This window comes from Dermacentor andersoni, chromosome 3, assembly GCF_023375885.2.
Source record: "Dermacentor andersoni chromosome 3, qqDerAnde1_hic_scaffold, whole genome shotgun sequence".
Classification (NCBI taxonomy): domain Eukaryota; kingdom Metazoa; phylum Arthropoda; class Arachnida; order Ixodida; family Ixodidae; genus Dermacentor; species Dermacentor andersoni.
Window position 1 is genome coordinate 81,023,498 of NC_092816.1, and position 17,431 is coordinate 81,040,928.

General features: G+C 43.6%; 1 long non-coding RNA gene across 1 annotated transcript; it reads left to right on the plus strand.

Moving 5' to 3' along the window:
* The first annotated feature begins 3,723 nt into the window (after positions 1-3,723).
* On the plus strand, positions 3,724-17,007 carry LOC126544265 (uncharacterized). The gene is made up of 3 exons (XR_007602109.3): positions 3,724-3,839; positions 7,967-8,003; positions 16,841-17,007. It is a non-coding gene; the product is annotated as an uncharacterized lncRNA (long non-coding RNA).
* The last annotated feature ends 424 nt before the right edge of the window (positions 17,008-17,431 follow it).

Genomic DNA, 17,431 nt, shown 5'->3' on the forward strand with positions numbered 1-17,431 from the left:
GGATTTGAAATTCTTCTAGGTTATTCTCACTCACAATATCATCGTGGGTACTACTGGTACTGCATAAAACTCTATAGAACTCCTCAGCCACTTGAACTATCTCATCCATATTAGTAATGATATTGCCGGCTTTGGTTTCTTAACGCAAACATCTGATTCTTGCCTATTCCTAGTTTCTTCTTCACTGCTTTTAGGCTTCCTCCGTTCCTGAGAGCATGTTCAATTCTATGCATATTATAGTTCCGTATGTCAGCTGTCTTACGCTTGTTGATTAAGTTAGAAAGTTCTGCCAGTTGTATTCTAACTGTAGGGTTAGATCCTTTCATACATTGGCCTTTCTTGATCAGATCTTTCGTCTCCTGCGATAGCGTACTGGTTTCATGTCTAACGGAGTTGCCACCGACTTCTATTGCACACTCCTTAATGATGCCCATAAGATTGTCGTTCATTGCTTCAACACTATGGTCCTCTTCCTGGGTTAAAGCCGAATACCTGTTCTGTAGCTTGATCCGGAGTTCCTCTAGTTTCCCCTTTACCGATAACTCATTGATTGGCTTCTTATGTACCAGTTTCTTCCGTTCCCTCCTCAAGTCTAGGCTAATTCGAGTTCTTTCCATCCTATGGTAACTGCAGCGCAACTTGCCGAGCACGTCCACAGCTCGTATGATGCCAGGGTTAGCGCATGGTATGAACTCAATTTCATTTCTAGTCTCGCCATTCGGGCTCCTCCACGTCCACTTTCGGCTATCCCGCTTGCGGAAGAAGGTATTCATTATCCGCATATTATTCAGTTCTGCAAACTCTACTAATAGCTCTCCCCTGCTATTCCTAGAACCTATGCCATATTCCTCCACTGACTTGTCTCCAGCCTGCTTCTTGCCTACCCTGGCATTGAAGTCGCCCATCAGTATAATGTATTTTGTTTTGACTTTACCCATCGCCGATTCCACGTCTTCATAGAAGCTTTTGACTTCCTGGTTATCTTGAGTGGATATAGGGGCGCTGATCTGTACGACCTTCAATTTGTACCTCATATTAAGTTTCACAACAAGACCTGCCACCCTCTTGTTAATGCTATAGAATTCCTGTATATTACCAGCTATATCCTTATTAATCAGGAATCCGACTCCTAGTTCTCGTCTCTGCGCTAAGCCCCGGCAACACAGGACGTGCCTGATTTTTAGCACTGTATATGCTTCTTTTGTCCTCCTAACCTCACTGAGCCCTATTATATCCCATTTACTACCCTCTAATTCCTCCAATAACACTGCTAGACTCGCCTCACTAGATAACGTTCTAACGTTAAACGTTGCCAGGTTCAGATTCCAATGGCGGCCTCTCCGGAGCCAGGGATTCTTAGTACCCTCTGCTGCGTCACAGGTCTGACCGCCGCCGTGGTCAGTTGCTTCGCGACTGCTGGGGATTGAGGGCCGGGGTTTGATTGTTGTATTCAGATAGGAGGTTGTGGCCAAGCACTGCACCAGGGTGGCCGATCCTGCTCTGGCGAGGGAGTGCGTTACCGGTTCTGGGCTCCGGGATCAGGCCGCACTCCTGGCCTGTTTATGCAATTTTATCCACCCGCCTATATTTTTCTTTTTTTTATGCGATAGAAAATTGAGTGGCACAGGGATTCGAACTACGGTCCTCTTGTACGCGAGGCGGAAACTCTACCTCTTCGCCACCGCAGGAGCTGTACGTCTCATTTAACCTACAGTGGTGCCTTCTTCTATCAGTCAGGGTCGACCAGTCTGATCTCTGTGTAGCCGCACAGATGGCACTCAACTGGAGAGACCTGGTAGTTTACGATCTGCACATGAGTGGCCATCAATAATAATTTTTAGTGATAGACTAGAACAAAAGAGATAAAAAAGGAAATAAGGAAAAGAAGGAAGAGAACAGCGGATTTGAACTCGTGACCCTTGGATGTTGCCCAGAGAAATAGCTCAGCCGGTTGGTCCGTCAGGCCCCAGGTTACATTGAAGCGGCATAGCTCCTGTCCAGAGCCTCGTACTTACGTAGTAAGAGACAGATGTTGTCCGCGATGGAAGGCATACTTTCTTGGAAAAAAATGTCTGCCCGTCGATGAGAGGGAACTCGAGTGGCTCTAGAGATTAAGAAAAGCTTAAGCAGGTGCGAGCCGAGCGTGGCACGCTTAGCGTGGGAAGCTAGCCCGAGTAACTATACCAAGGACTGCTGCTCACGAGAGCGAAATGCCTTTGTCTCATACTAATAACCCTAATATGACTACTTTCAATGAGAGAGCGGCCCAGAGGACTGTACTACGAGTGCTATGACTGATAATTTTCTATATATATATATATATATATATGTATATATATATATATATATATATTTAATTTATGGGATCGAGTGCGAGCGCTGTTCATTTGTTTCTGCGTGTAGTAGTTAAGAGAGCGAGTATAAGTGAGGGGAAAAAAGAAAGGAAAAGGAAAATACTGAAGCGTAATTGCAGCGCCGTGGTTCTAAAGCACACCCGCGTTACAGGAACGGAAGGAGATATAAACGTGCGTGGCCATGGTACGCATACGAAAAACGGCCGTAATAAATTTTGACTGGAGAAAACGTTACGTTATCAACAGATAACATGGCAATCAGCACTCGAATACAGCCAGAGAAATTACTGAGACATGAAAAATTCCCTTGAACTAAGTGTGGTTTCCGAGAGAAATGCTTCTGAATATTGAACATTTTAAAAGATGAGGGAATATAGGATAATCTCCGCGCTTACCGAGAGGATGGCGTCCGCACGAGACTACACCAGGCACCTTACTGAGACATGGAGCTCCGTGGCCGGTTCGAAGCTCCCCTCTCAGCCTGCCGGGCACAGATCACGTGCGTTCCGATCGCCCAAAGTTGCGCGGATATCGTTTAGTTCAAATCGAGCGGATGCTAGCGGCTCTAGAGATTAGAAAAAGCTTAAACAGGTGCGAGCCGAGCGCAGCACGCTTAGCGTGGGAAGCTAGCCCGAGTAACTATCCCAAGGACTGCTGCTCACAAGAGCGAAATGCCTTTGTCTAATTATAATAACCCTAATATCACTACTTTCGGAGAGAGAACGGTCCAGAGGGCTGTACTACGAGTGCTATGACTGGTAATATCATATATATATATATATATATATATATATATATATATCATTTATGCTATGCTATGACAGATAAATATAATAAAAGTGATCGTATAGTGGTTGGTACCTTGCGTTGTGACAAATATTGCTACTGCCTAAAGTGTCCAGCAATATCGTGCTTGCAAAAGGGCTAACATGTATGAAAGCTTTGAACTTTATATTCAGGCAAGACTAGCAGACCCCCTTGTGTACAGACTGTTGCTGCGATACCAGCGTAATAAATTGTTCAATAAGACTTTTTTTTTTCATTTGCGTTGGCATTGCTTGAAAAATTGTCTTGACATTATTAACATGAGCAGTCCTTTAGGCACACCTGTCTAGTTAAAGAGTACAGTGGATCAGTCATGCTTCGTTGATTCAATTCTGCTTTTGCAAGATGGATTCATGGCGAGGTTTTTGCATTGTCCAGAAGAGACAAGAAGAATATTACTGCTGTAGTTTCAAAACATATTCGCACCGGTCCATTTATAACAAAGCTAGAACAGTATATAGCCGGGACATTGTTGTGTATGTCATTCAAAGCGTTCAATAAAAAAGACTCATAAATGTACTGAAGCTGCGGATATATATATAAGCTTCGGCATTTACTTGTGCTCTATCCCACCTTTGCCATAAGAGCCACTGGTCACACTGCAATGAAAACAACAAAGGCTGTGATTTTTCTTTTCCTTGCAATTTCGTTCACCTTGCTGTAAGTACTCTTTGAAATCAATAAGCCTCTACGCATTCTAGTTGTTTGTGAAAGCGGAACTAAGCTCTATGTGAACTAGCACGTACGACTTTGTAAAGATTCATTTGCAAAGTTGCTCTATGGCGGAGCTTTTACTGAGGTTGGAAGTGCTCCGACGCATTCGGTGAGCTGGTAATGCCAGCGATCGTTATTGGTATCACAGGCTAAAGCTGTCCCGTCACTTTTTAAAATCAGTATATTAGGCTAAGTTTTCATTTAGAGGACACGTGATATAAATGTTGTAAGTAGGCACAAGGTGCCTCCGCAAGGCTGGCCAAAATTTCGATAGGAGGACCTATCTTTGTCAAACGAGGCTTCGTCATCCACGGCATGCAGTTATGACAGGTTGATGAAGTGATGTCATGTGTGGCTGTTGCCGGGAGAGACTGAAACCAACATCAGCGGTTTAGTTTGAAGGCTTTAGATGTGGTTTCTGAAACGATGGGACCAGAGCGAGAATGCGGGAAGGCGGCAGAGAAACATTAGAGAAAGAGAAGGACATCAGACGATGGGTTGTTGAGGGAGAGAGAGGTTAGGGAGCTTTCAGAGTTGTCCAGTAAAAGAGAATAGCGCTAACTAGGACGACCGAAAAACGTGTGAGGGACACACACGCTGTGTGTGTCCCTGTCACTTGTTGTGGTCGCCCTGGTTTGTGCTATTCTCTTTTACTGGACATGTAAGAACTCTCTCCTAAAGAAGTTTTACGGAAATTCAGAGGTGTCGTGGGTGGCGTGTGTTTGTAGATTTAGAAGAGCCGGTCGGCCGGTCAGTGTGCGAGTAACAAAAGGACATGAGTTGAAAGAATGACTTGAGTAGCGTAGCAGAATTCCAGTGATGTTTAAGGTGTTAAGACGGAGACACGGACGGGATCGGACAGCTGCCCCTGGCACCTCCCGCTTTTCTGTTGTCACCCTCCTCTTTGTTCTTCCATTATTTTCCTCCTGGTATTTAGTTTTTTTACTTGCTTTTTCTTTCATTGACCCACACAGGCGCATTCCAATGTCCCAGTTGCCAGGATACCTTTTTCGGCACCTCATCCCCACAGGGTCACGCCACTTCTTTATGTCGCCACGATGACTCCTACGCCACACTGCTGCGGCTAACGTCCCTTGAAAGACCAAGCCACTGCATTCCAACTACCATATCTATAGGCCCCATACTCCGTGTCCCCGTCTTAACATGTTTAAAATTACCCAACGCATTGCAACTACGCTACTCAAGTCAGTCTTTCAACTCATGTATTTTTGTCTTCGCACACTGACCGACTGACCGGCTCTTCTAAAACAACAAACGCACGCCGCCTACTACATCTCTCAATGTTCTCTAACCTCTGGTTTCCCCAACACCCCACCGTGCTATGTCCTTCTCTTTCTCATTCTTTTCCTGCCGCCTCCCCACTCTCCCTCTCTTGTCCCGTCGTTTCAGAAACCAGGCCTAGAGCCATCAAACGACATCGCTCATTTCTTTTTTCAGTCTCTCCCTTTACAGCCAGCCACCACGGACAACGACCGCACGTGAAGTCCCTCCACTAACCCGTTAAAGCTAACCTGCCGTTGATGGCGAGTACGCATTTGACCTATATAGGTCCTGCTATTGATACGTTGGCAAGTCTTATTAGGCACCTTGTCCCTGTTTATAACATTTGTACCACGTGTGCTGCTACATCTGTCAGCCCCCGCCCCCCTTCTTTACTTTGGAGCCTTAGTATTTCTTAACTTTTTGCGCCGTCCGCACCTTCTACATTTACGGGTCAATCCAAGAGATGATGCAGTCTACTGCTTTCATTAGCATACGCCACTTGGTACGTGCGTCCAGAGATGTCGTCATGCTGCTCTAAATGTGTCATCGTCTTAACGCCGTCATTTACACTCCACCATCATCCCGTCATTGCCGTTGAACAGCCGTCGTCATTCCACCTCAGGCTATCGTCGTCAAACAGTCCTTGTCCACCCATTCTCATCATGTAGTTGTCATTGACAGTCGTCGTCATACACTCGTCGTCATCTTATTGTCTTCATAGCACATAAATCATTCCATCGACATCTTTTCTTCTGCGTCGTTTTATTTTAATTATGCTGTCATCAATCAATAGTGAATATGACGCAGCCATGATGTTAAGCCTCCTAGGAGACATTGTCGCTCAAATGATATCGAGAAAAAGTGTCATTCATAGGCGCTTGAGGCTTTTTGATGAGAGACACATTTATTTACAGAAAGGTAGCGATGTCAGCCTGAGCTATACCTTTTCTGGCCTGCTACCCTACAGTGGGGGAAAGGGACGGGAGGAAAAGGGATGATGAATGAAGATGATGTGAGAGGTGGTGTGTATATACAAGTTCACAACGTTGTGGCATCGCTCAGTGGCTTGTAGAAAGGCTATAACGGCCCTTGCAATCTAGGCTGCTGAGTTTGCGGTATGCCAAGGACCCAAAACGAACTCGTCGGATAGTGGCCTCTGTTCGACCTTTGCAAGGAATCAGAACAGTTGCTGTCATTCTTGCGTGCACGCGGGACAAACGGAAACTGTGTGATCAAGTGTTTCTGGCACCTAATGGTATTCACAATTTGGACTACTATCAGTGAAACCTACGAGGTGTCTATGACGCTTGGTGAGTGCGACACTAATGCTAATCCTGTGCACCACCCTTGTTTGGCTTCTTTTGAGCTTCTGAGGTATTTGTAATTGCCTTTCTGGGTCTGGCTTTCTTTTTGCCTTGGACGAAGCTAATGTGGTCAATAACGCTGTAGATGAACGAGCTACTTCACTAAATAGTATTATAGCGTTAGGATAGATGTTCAATCGCTCTTGGTATCTTACAGGCTTCAAAGCTGGCGTTTTAGTTGGGGCATCAGGTGCATGATTCAAATGCTCGCTCACACTTGTGAAACTGTAGCATGTGTGAGAGAAGGCGTTTATTTCTTCTAATTTTTTATCGTTTGAAATGTACAAGTAATAATTACCGACGAACGCGTGACTTTTAATAAGCACCAAAGAGTCGGCTATCCGAAGAGTTGAATATCTACAGAAAAGTAAATGTTTCACATAATTTTAAATGTATCTTCAGTAGAAAAGATTCTGAGGTAATATTTAATTTCCGTAAAGGCATTTAGCAAGTTTACATATTTTAGCTATATAATGTGTTACTTTCACTTAGAAATAACTCTATCGTTTTTTACTTCCAAATTATGGCCTATATGTCAATAAAAGTTGTAGTGTTTGCGAGAAGCGTCACCGGTGCCAACGACGTTGTAATCTAATTCTCAGAGCCCTCAAAATGCAGCAGGTGTACATAAATTTTATTTCGGTTGTCATACCAGATGTCACATCGTAAACATGCTTGTGTCTCATAATACCCATATCAACCAGTTTTACAGCCCGGGTACCTCATAACCGTTCTGTCCAGTCTTGTACTGCAGATAAGTCAGTACGAAAAATAGCGGAAAAATGGGAAACTTGGCACGGCATGAGCTAACTGGCAACATGTGCGTCCGGCTGCTAAGGAAAATATTTTCCGTCATAGAATTTCAAAATTTTTTGCGTTCAAATTTAGCTTTATATAGGTCAAACCTGAGCTATTTGGCAGGTTGACCATTACTGCAGAAAAGACTCACTAGCGTGCAAGCTGCGCTGCGTGATACAGGTAAATATGTAAAGCCTATACTATCTTATTTGCGGCGCGTGGCTAGTTTAGTTTGTTGTTAACGTGCTTTAACTTGTAGCTCCTTAGAGAGCGAATAATAAACGAATTCATTACCATGCCCTTTGTGGAAATATTGAAAACCATAATGCAGGCATTGGATAATACTAGACATTTTGCAACAATTGTGCCTTCTAAATCAAGCAGGTTGCCTTAACATATTGGTTCATTTGGATTGTTTGACGAAATGGCACTAACAATAAAGTTTATGGCATTTGTCTTTAAGTAAACCACTGGCCATACTGCTCTATAAATTTAAATGCGCTTTCTGACATCACTGCTTGATATTTATGCGCTTGATTCGAAGGCCCGGTTACCACCAGTGAGTACGGAATGAATAACTTCTTTCGTACACAGTGAATGAGTTCGTATATTCTCTGTATTTTACAGAAGTCAATGCTCATCTCAAGCTCAATGTGGACAACTTGTAAGTTATCCTCAAGTTTCGTAGGAGCGATTTGCCTGTACCACGCCATCCGTGATTTAAGTCAGCGACCGTCCTTTGGATATTATAAAATGTGCTTGAACTTTTATCATTATTGTTATATGAGCGTAGATAATTTGGAACAATCAATAACTAAAATATTTTTGCTGTAGCGATATAGCAGCGCGGCGGCTTTAGCAGCCCTGCAGTACATAATCTTAGATGCGCAAGAACTCAAAAATGAGAGATAGCAGCGAGAGGAACGAGAGGAAAGGAAAGACGAGCGCTACTCGCCGAAGAAGTTATTCTGGCGCTGCGAGAGTGTCATAACGAGGTTCCACTTTGCCCAGTATTACTCTCCTTCTTATTGGTTATGCGAAAAGTGTTTTACTTTGAATTCAAATCATCTTTTACAGCCATAGCAATTATAAATGGAAACTAAAGGCAGATTTCCGCTGTCATCGTAATCTTCAGCTTGGGCTTCCGTATCACGTCAATGTGCGATAAGATAATAGACAGCTTTAGTTAAACGTACGTAGAGGCTTCACGTACGCAAACGTGAAAGGCCTATGTACCTTACGTGCACGCCATCTGAAACGCTTTTAGCTACACGTACGCGACTCACGCCAAGAGGGACCCCGTAGCTCCATCTATCGGGAAATTTGAACACGGCGGTAGCCAATTCAATCCTGTCGCCGTGTTTCGATGCGAGCCGTCTGCGCGCGCGCGGCCCGCTATCGCTTGTTCGTGATCTTGCGGAACTCCCGCGCAAAGCTGTCTACGTGCGCAAGAAACGCACGCAAAGAATTGAATCTTACGTACGTCCGTGAGACGCGCGCGCGCCCGCTAAGTTCTACGCATGCGCACTGCTCACACGTAAAAGCTCTACGTACGCAAAGCCTCTACGTACGTGTAACTAAAACTGCCTAATGCCTTGCGCGCCGTATTTATTTAATTATTTAAATACTTTCAGGGCCCAAAAACACTACATGAAGGATTGTGGTAGAATGACAAGACGTGCATCTAACAACATGCTAAGGGGGAGAGCAAAGTATGCATAGGCGAACCAAGAATTATGACGGTGTGATGCGCACCGTCTTCTATAGCGGTCATTGTTAGTGGTCATATGATGAAGAGCGCGATAGAGAAGGAGAGTGCAGGCCCCCTTTTATACCCCGGAAGTAGCTGGGCATGGTTGTCCACGTGGCTGAACGCATGCGCGGTCCTTGCGCCATATTTTAGAGGTAATCTGCGGTAGTTGTCAACGTTACGGGCGAGACGAGATGACTGGCACCTTTATGTGTTGCGTCTTCCATGCACCCTCTCTCGGACGTGACATAATAACAAATTTAGAAGGCGCGGTGAAGCTATAGCGGCACAAACTTTTTTCTTCCCGCTGCTGTCGCTCTTAAGACCAGCGTTATGACAGCCACTGATTGCGGTCAACCATGGATATCTCATCATTTTATGTTGAATGATTGACCCCTCCCCTCTATAATGCTTGTATGCCTCGAGGGTACAATAAATAAATAAATAAATAAATAAATAAATAAATAAATAAATAAATAAATAAATAAATAAATAAATTTTGCCTGTGGGCTCCTGACACTATATATGCTTTGTGATTTAACCAGTAAGCGCATAATTATCGCAATTTATACGGCTGATGATCCTACGATCATAATGTGTTCGAACATTACTGCGTAAAATGAAAGCCGTAATATTAAGAGACAGGAAGAGAGTGGTATGAATCAGACAGCAAACGGGGATAGCCGAAATTATAGTTGATAATAAAGTAAAATAATATGGAGCTGAGCTGACAATATTTAATATGAATATGTTTTCGAAACTATATTGTCAGCTTGAGGAAAAATGAGTGAGTCGTGAAATTTAACAAGGTTTAAAAAAAAAATATGTCCCACTAATTTTCATGGGATGCTGATGAGTGAAATGAGCACATAATTAGATAAGAAGTGTTTTCTAACTGCTTCTTCAGGTAGAGTCACCTTCCTCATCTTCCAATCTTCATTGAGAGCACCATCTTCCACTAGCTGCTGAAAGATTTTTGTCACTATAATGGAAGTATAAAAACTGGTGTTTTTTAAGCATTTGGGAATAACTCAATCGCCACCAGCGGGTAAAGGACCTATTAACGTACTGAATAGATTTTACATGCCAGTAAGATGAATAATAATGGGATACATTAGAAGGAAGTCACGTTACTGCCCAGCTCGCTCTGGCGTAATCAAATTTGGCAAGTAATTGGCTATGAAAGCTCCATTAAGAACTTTTGCGCACAGGTTCAAAGAGACCACAATTGCCATACTCTCAACAAGGCTTATGAAATAACTAACTTTTTTTTTAAAAACTTATCATGTTCCTAATAAAAGGCTGAGTTAATTATTCTCATGTTTAATAGTACTGTGTTGTTGTATGTGAATTATGCTCAATAGTTGTGCTTACTAGTCCTTGCTAATGTATAATCACTGTTGCTTACCCACTTCTATTCAGGCCCCTCACAATAGCTCTCCTTTCAGCCTTGAGTTATGGGACCTCCTTCGGTATATACAACCCAATATGTACTACCTTTGTAAATAATAAACGTTCTTTTGATTTTGATTTTGAAAGCGAAAGTATGAATTTAAAGCTGTGCACGTACTCTCTGGAGTTGATGCAGTAAGCTTTTAGTAACAATAAAATGTTAAGTAAAAAGGTAGAGGCAACTCAAAGCAAACCTCATATGTATAACTCTAGTAAGAACACATTAGGGGGAGAGTAGACTTTGCAATCGCTGGGGGGGGGGGGGGGGGTGCTGTGCCCCCCCTATCTGAAAATTTTGGGAGGGGACTTGCGCTCGGTACCACAAGTAATTGGCGCCCATGGTCTAGGCATCGATTATCTTACTGTGCGTTGTAGTTTGTGTTATGTGAAATAAAGGTGACCTCTTCATCTGTGAAACGTGCTTTAGATTTATCCATTCAACTCAGGGTCGCTTCTTCACAAATTCACGTGTCGTAGAACTAAAACGTGTTCAAGTTATGCTTACACTTATTTCCGGCAAATTTATTGACATTTTCCTGATAGCTTCGTTGTGGCCTTGTCATTAAGACTGCAATCGAAACCTGTGCCCACTGTGTCAGCCACGAAAGCGCTGCTCCGCGAATAGTTCGTGCCCATGGCTTGTCCATGCTGCTTTCCTCGTCAGTTCCTGTCGCAACGTAGTATTCAAGTGGTATAATACCGACAGGGCAAGGCACCTGATAACAAATGTCAATTTAGTTAAAATTTATGTTAAAACTTTGGGAAACTTTGTTTGCAAACGCCTGATCGGAGAATTTCTCCCGTCCCAACAAAAAGAAACAAAACAGTTTATGTGACAGACGATAATTCCGGATTACATTAATTCTTCTTGATAGGACGTCCGGCACACCCATTATTATAGTCTACCGAAACCACATCCAATCTGCCTAGCGTCCTATATGTGGAACGCTGCTGTTGCTGCCATCATGGTCGACGAAGTTTTAGATTCAGAGCACAGTTATATACGGTTGTATGCCTGTTTTGTCCCTTATGAGAGGGTACTCTGAATGCCGGCTAAAATCACTAATATTTGGGACAGCTTTGGCAACATTTTTCGTAGCGACGTGGCAGCAAATCCACAATGTTGCAGCTGACTTTACACAGAAGCGTCTAGCTAGACATTTACAAAAGTTTGCACAGACAGAAGTTATGACGTATTGAATACAGGGAGGTAACTTCAACCTTTTCTATATCAACCGCGAGGAGTAATTGCGAATAAAATTGTTTGACATGTAGTACACTGGGAAAAACACGGGGAAGGCGAGATATGCAAATTCCAAACGATGAGCAAAACTAGAACGAGGTAAAAGCGGGGGCCAACGTTTCGACAAGTGGAGCTGCCTTATTCAAGGTGACATATGCTTTCCTCGGCACAATATAAATAAGTAGGGTTCTTCTACAGGGGCGAGCGGTAAGGTAGGTTGATGCTGCAATGACCGAACGTTTGTTGGCAGAGAGGGTGTAGAATTTAGAATAAAAGAGCGCTGGTGTACAAGACCGGTGACACGGCCATGTGTCAGCCGACGAGTCAACGGCAGTTTGTACAGCACCCTTCCCTTACCTGCTTCGCTCGTGGTCGTGTCTGGTGGGCTATATTGTCTCTTAAAGAGATAAAAAACAGTGCAGATGAAAACAGTGCTTCTGCAAAAAAAGGTACGGAAATGGAAATTATATGAAAGAAAAACATAGCAAGAGAGGGAGCAGGAAAAAACTACTAAAATTGAAATTTAGCATAGCGAATAGATTCTAAAGCTCCCTATGAAACGTTCATGCCTATTGGTTGCAACGTATTGATCGCCACGTGGGCAATAGCGCCAATAATTTGTTGTGGTCGAAGCATCTTCAGACGGCCTTGAGACACCAAATTCACCAAATTTCGATCAGTGCAGACGAAGTTCTGGATTCAAAGGTGCCACATTGCTGGAGGGAGGCTATTTTGACGTCCGTTTATGAGCAGAAGCGCTCTAACCTGAAGCACAACGAATGCTGTCGAAATGGCCCCGGCCATTAGAATTTTTTTCCGTCCACATTCCATGGAACGCAACAGGAAATCCAAAATGCACCGCTCCATCATGTTTGTTTACAGTGCAGTTTTTGGCTCAGCCCATTCCTTCAGAAAGTGTAAGCTGTTCCGGATTGCATGAAAAATTTTCGAAGCTCCTGAACTCCGATCTTATTTCACTGCTAGCACAAAAACATTGTTTTTAGTTTTACGTCAGCGATCATCACTATCAGCCTATTTTATTTTCCCATTCTTCCTGTCTTTCTCTAACTTGCGCAGTCAAATTTCCCAATTGCATAACCCACTTAATTGCCTGCTGTCCTCGACTTCACTTCCCTTCTCAGTTGACACCGATTCTGCAACTCTAACGGTGCAACGGTTATCTACCCTAAGCATTACACGGCCTGTCCAACATAATGTCAACTAAAATATCGGCTGTACCCGTTTGTTCTCTGATCCACACTGCTCCCTTCCTGTCTTTCATTGTTGCGGCTAACATTTTTCGTTACATTGCTCTTTGCGTGGTATTTAACTTTTTCCGAGCTTCTTTGTTAACATCCCAGTTTCTGGCTCATATGTTAGGACGGGCAAAATGCAATAGTTGTACAGTTTTCTTTGCAACGGCAGTGGTAAGCTCCCAGTCAGTATTTGGCAATGCCTGCCGTATGCACCCCGACCCACCTTTATCATTTTGTAAATTTTTTCTCACGATCAGGGTCTCCTGTCAATAATTGACCTACATAAACGTACTCATTCACAGACACTAGAGGCTGACTGGCAATCCCGAATTCTTGTTCGCTTGCCATGTTATTGAACACTATCTTTGTCTTCTGCATATTCATCTTCAACTCCATTCTTACGCTTTCTCGGTTAAAGTCATCAGTCATTTGTTGTAAGCGCCCCCAGGGCTGCTGAACAGGACACAAGCCATCTGCAAAAAATGTTGCTGAGATATTCGCTCGTGATCCACACTACTAAGCGTTCCCAGTATAATAACTTGAATACTTCTTAGCATTGTGCATTCTAGCCTGACCTCTTTCTTAATAGGCAACTTTCGTCTTTTCTTGTGGACAACGAAAGTAGCTGTGCAATCTTTGCAGATCTCGCGCGAGATATTAAGGTATGCCTAATGCACTCCTTGATTGCGCAATGTCTCTAAGACTGTTGGTATCTCTGCTAAATCAAATGCCTTTCTATATATTATAAAACTCACGTGGAGAAGTTGATTGTACGCGCCAGATAGGTCAGCCCGATATTGATGTCACCTAGCCACAGTAGGTTGAAATTCTATGGATAGCTGCGTGAGTAGACGGAATCTACCTTCGGTGCAGTTTACATAACGATTCGCTAGAGGCAGAGTATAGGGAGGTGGTGGAGACGCCAAATATGCGCAGCATGGGCGTTGAAGAGAAACGCTGGTGGTGACAAAGATTTGCTGATCAAAAAAGTTTTCACGAGCATGATTAGAAATAGCTCGTCCAAAATTTGTGTGAACGACGTGCATAATGTAATCATCTCCATCCACAGTACTAGTACTCGTTCCGGCCTCAAAAATTTATGGACAGATGCCACTGCTCTCAGAGTCTGTGTGGAGCGCATAATCTTGTACTAATTTTCCATCACAACTGCTACATGATGGGTCAGTAATCCATGCGCTCGACTCCGAAATTCGTATTGCTTCGCTAGTATGAGTAAGAATCGCAGTAGAAGCGGTTGTGGGGAAGTTTATTGTATGGACACTCTAGGCGAATTTTTTCCGTCGGCGTCACCGTGATGTTCCGCATATACTCTAAAGGTGATAGCACCGTCGCCGCGTTCCGTATGTTGCATGTGCGAGTGAAAGCTTGTAAGGGTCAGTCGATGACCGCGGCTCAAGCTCGTGGGCGCGAACGAGGAAATAGGAGAGGAAGCGCGCAGTCGTCCGCCATGCGCGAAACACCAGGGGGAAGGCAGGAACGGGAGGGAGGGCATTCTACACAGGTTTCTGTGATTTCTTGTTTCCTAATCTTCACGTGCTCAAACTCCTCATCAAGAAGCTACTCTCGCGATGTGGACACAGATTACCGCGTCAGACCGCTAAGCCTCCGTGTGAGGCCTTGGTAGGATGGGCCAGCTACCCTTTTTCCACACGCGTCGATGGCCTAGGCAAGTGACACTGTAGTACAACGCCTGACTCCTGGAACCATGACCACCAGTCTAAACCGGATGAACTGCAGCAAAGGTTACGAGTCAGGCCAGGTAACCTGTTGCTTCAAGGCAGCAGGTTACTTGCTGCCTTGAATTCATCAGGAAGCACGTCGCCACAACATGCCAGGCTGTATTCGCCTCACCCAAGGTGTTCCTTGTGCCCGAGTACTCTAATCCTGGCTAGATTATCGAATGCTTCAAAGGGCATGCGTAGCAGCCTGGAAAAGCAATACGGGCTTGTTCACCAAACAAGACGATTTGTTCATTAAGTAGCACGGCACTGTGTTGCTGTATTATTAAAGTTTGTGTTATAGACACTACAGTGACTGCGGCACCACTCGTTATGCAGATGCTTATTTCCGTACTACCGTCGCTCATACATATAAACTGCCGACTTCAGCACACAAATTCGCAATCATCAGTACTATTATTGAAGGTCATGGAACAATTTCTATAAAGTATTTGTTGTTTTCCATGTAGCCTCAGTTTTAGCGAGAAAATTTCTTAGTGCGTGCATGCATTTTTCAACGCCTTCAATTTATAATATTTGTTAAGTATGAGGAGTTTTTCTCTTCTAGAGCAAAGAGAGCTGTCTGGGAAATTTTTTTAATGAGACAGCATAAGTGCCCCGTATTGCAGTAAATCTGGTGTCGGCGTGTTTAAAATAGGTTTATTTGAAAAAAAGACAATACGAACACTAGACACCGGCCCCGGCGGCCGCGGCCGAGAAAGCCATCCCGAATTACGCATATTTTATACAGCACTGAAGGTTTTGTTCTGTGACTAAAGTTGCTCATACCTAGTTTGTCGTTCTTTGCGAAGTTATTCTTCATAATTTTGAGAATAGCAGCGCACAAGTAAACCTCATGAAACAAAACACAAATGGTTCATGTCTTTTATGCTAACTATTCTGAGACTGAAATAGCACAAATGCGAATGATAACTTATCACAGAAGATCGGCCCGCACAAGAGACCACATTTCTACCAGGAAGCTAGCCTTCGTGCGCATATTTTGCCGCCAGCCTTTTCTGGTAAACTCTACGGTTACGTTTAAGCTGCCGTTGCCTGGAAGCGTGAGAACCAGTCACGCATGTTTGAATGCCATCGCGTTCCACTCTTAGATGTGAAACTTACGCGTCCTCGAAATTTTTTTTCACTGTATAATTGCAGCACAAGGAGTAAACGGTTTAGGACATTTTTCAAAAGCGATTATTCATTCATTTGTACTTGATCGCGAACTCCATATAACTTATGCGAAGAAATAGCTTATTTGATGGGGGAGAGGGGAGAGGACAAGAGCACTTCTGTTAAAGTGGTGCTTCCTTTCAAAAGCACTGTAGTCATGCTTAAGAACGTACCAAGAAATGGAAGCTAGTGCGTTGCTGCGTGTAAATTTCTTTCTCCTGATTATGCGTTGGCATTTAATATGTATCACGAGGCAGTATCGCCTATTACCTCCATATAAACGTCGCTCTTGAAATGATAGTGTTTATGGCGATGAAATATGTGCCAAATTTTCTTGGGTTTGCCAAGACTTTTATTGTTTTAACGGGAGGCAAAATATTACACAGAATGCCCAAATGCTTTTGGCAGCTAACATATTCTATAACGGGAACAATGATCATAGCATACCAACAGCCACCGAGCACGAGATTGCATGAATGACCAGTTTATTTCATCATCAGTTCAGCATACATATCCAGTGGTACTGCGCGAAGGGGTGGCGAAAAGGCAAATGAATGCCTGATAATGCGCCAATCCCCGCCCAGACCACGATATTGCACAACACTCAGCGTGTCACTCTGTATTACATCAATGTAGTAAAAAAGGAAAAAAAAAAGAAAAGAACAACAACATTATTGCAGTACACTCAGTCTGTAATACATAATACATAAATATGATACTACATAATGACACATAATGTAACACTAATATATCATGTAATGTAATGATCAATTATAGTTTCTTTGTTGCGATGTTAATGCCTCACGATTTGATTGGCCTAAATGTCTTGGTAAAGAATTCAAACTATTACACTTTTATTGTCCGTTTTCCACTTCTTTTTTGCAGTGTGGTGTCACCAATCAAGGTTTAGAGTTCGGCTGTCCTAACGGGTGCCAATGTGTAACTCATGACTGGGGCACTGGCCGCAATGGCAGCAGCGGAAAGTGCTTTCCTAAACTACCATGAATTCTTCGACAAGAACGTAATAAATAAAGTGGCACGGGAAATCAGAATCGACAATATCACTTCCATTTCATTTTGAAACTGAATTATTCACAGTCCTCTACAGTGTTGATGTTGCGCGTAAGTACGTACTTCTGCAGCTGGGTGATTATGAACATTTATTATGTAAGCATGAAGCGTGATAAAGTGTGAAGCGTCTGGAGTGTGGGAAGCCGGCTACGTGGTAGAGGTACAGAGAGGATGAGAGGGCTTAGGGCAAGTATTTTTATGTATACCTAGTGTACATGAAGGGGGCCTGGTCCGGAATGCCGTCAGTAGCAGTTCACTATTAGAAGACGCAAGACGTGCATCGAGTGAGCCCCTGAACAACATTTTGCAATGTGGTGCAGGCGGCTTAAATCCTGGTACCAGGATCGGGCAGGAGTGGCCGCGGATGGTCCTACGTGCATCGCTTGACTATATTTCTGGCTTTGT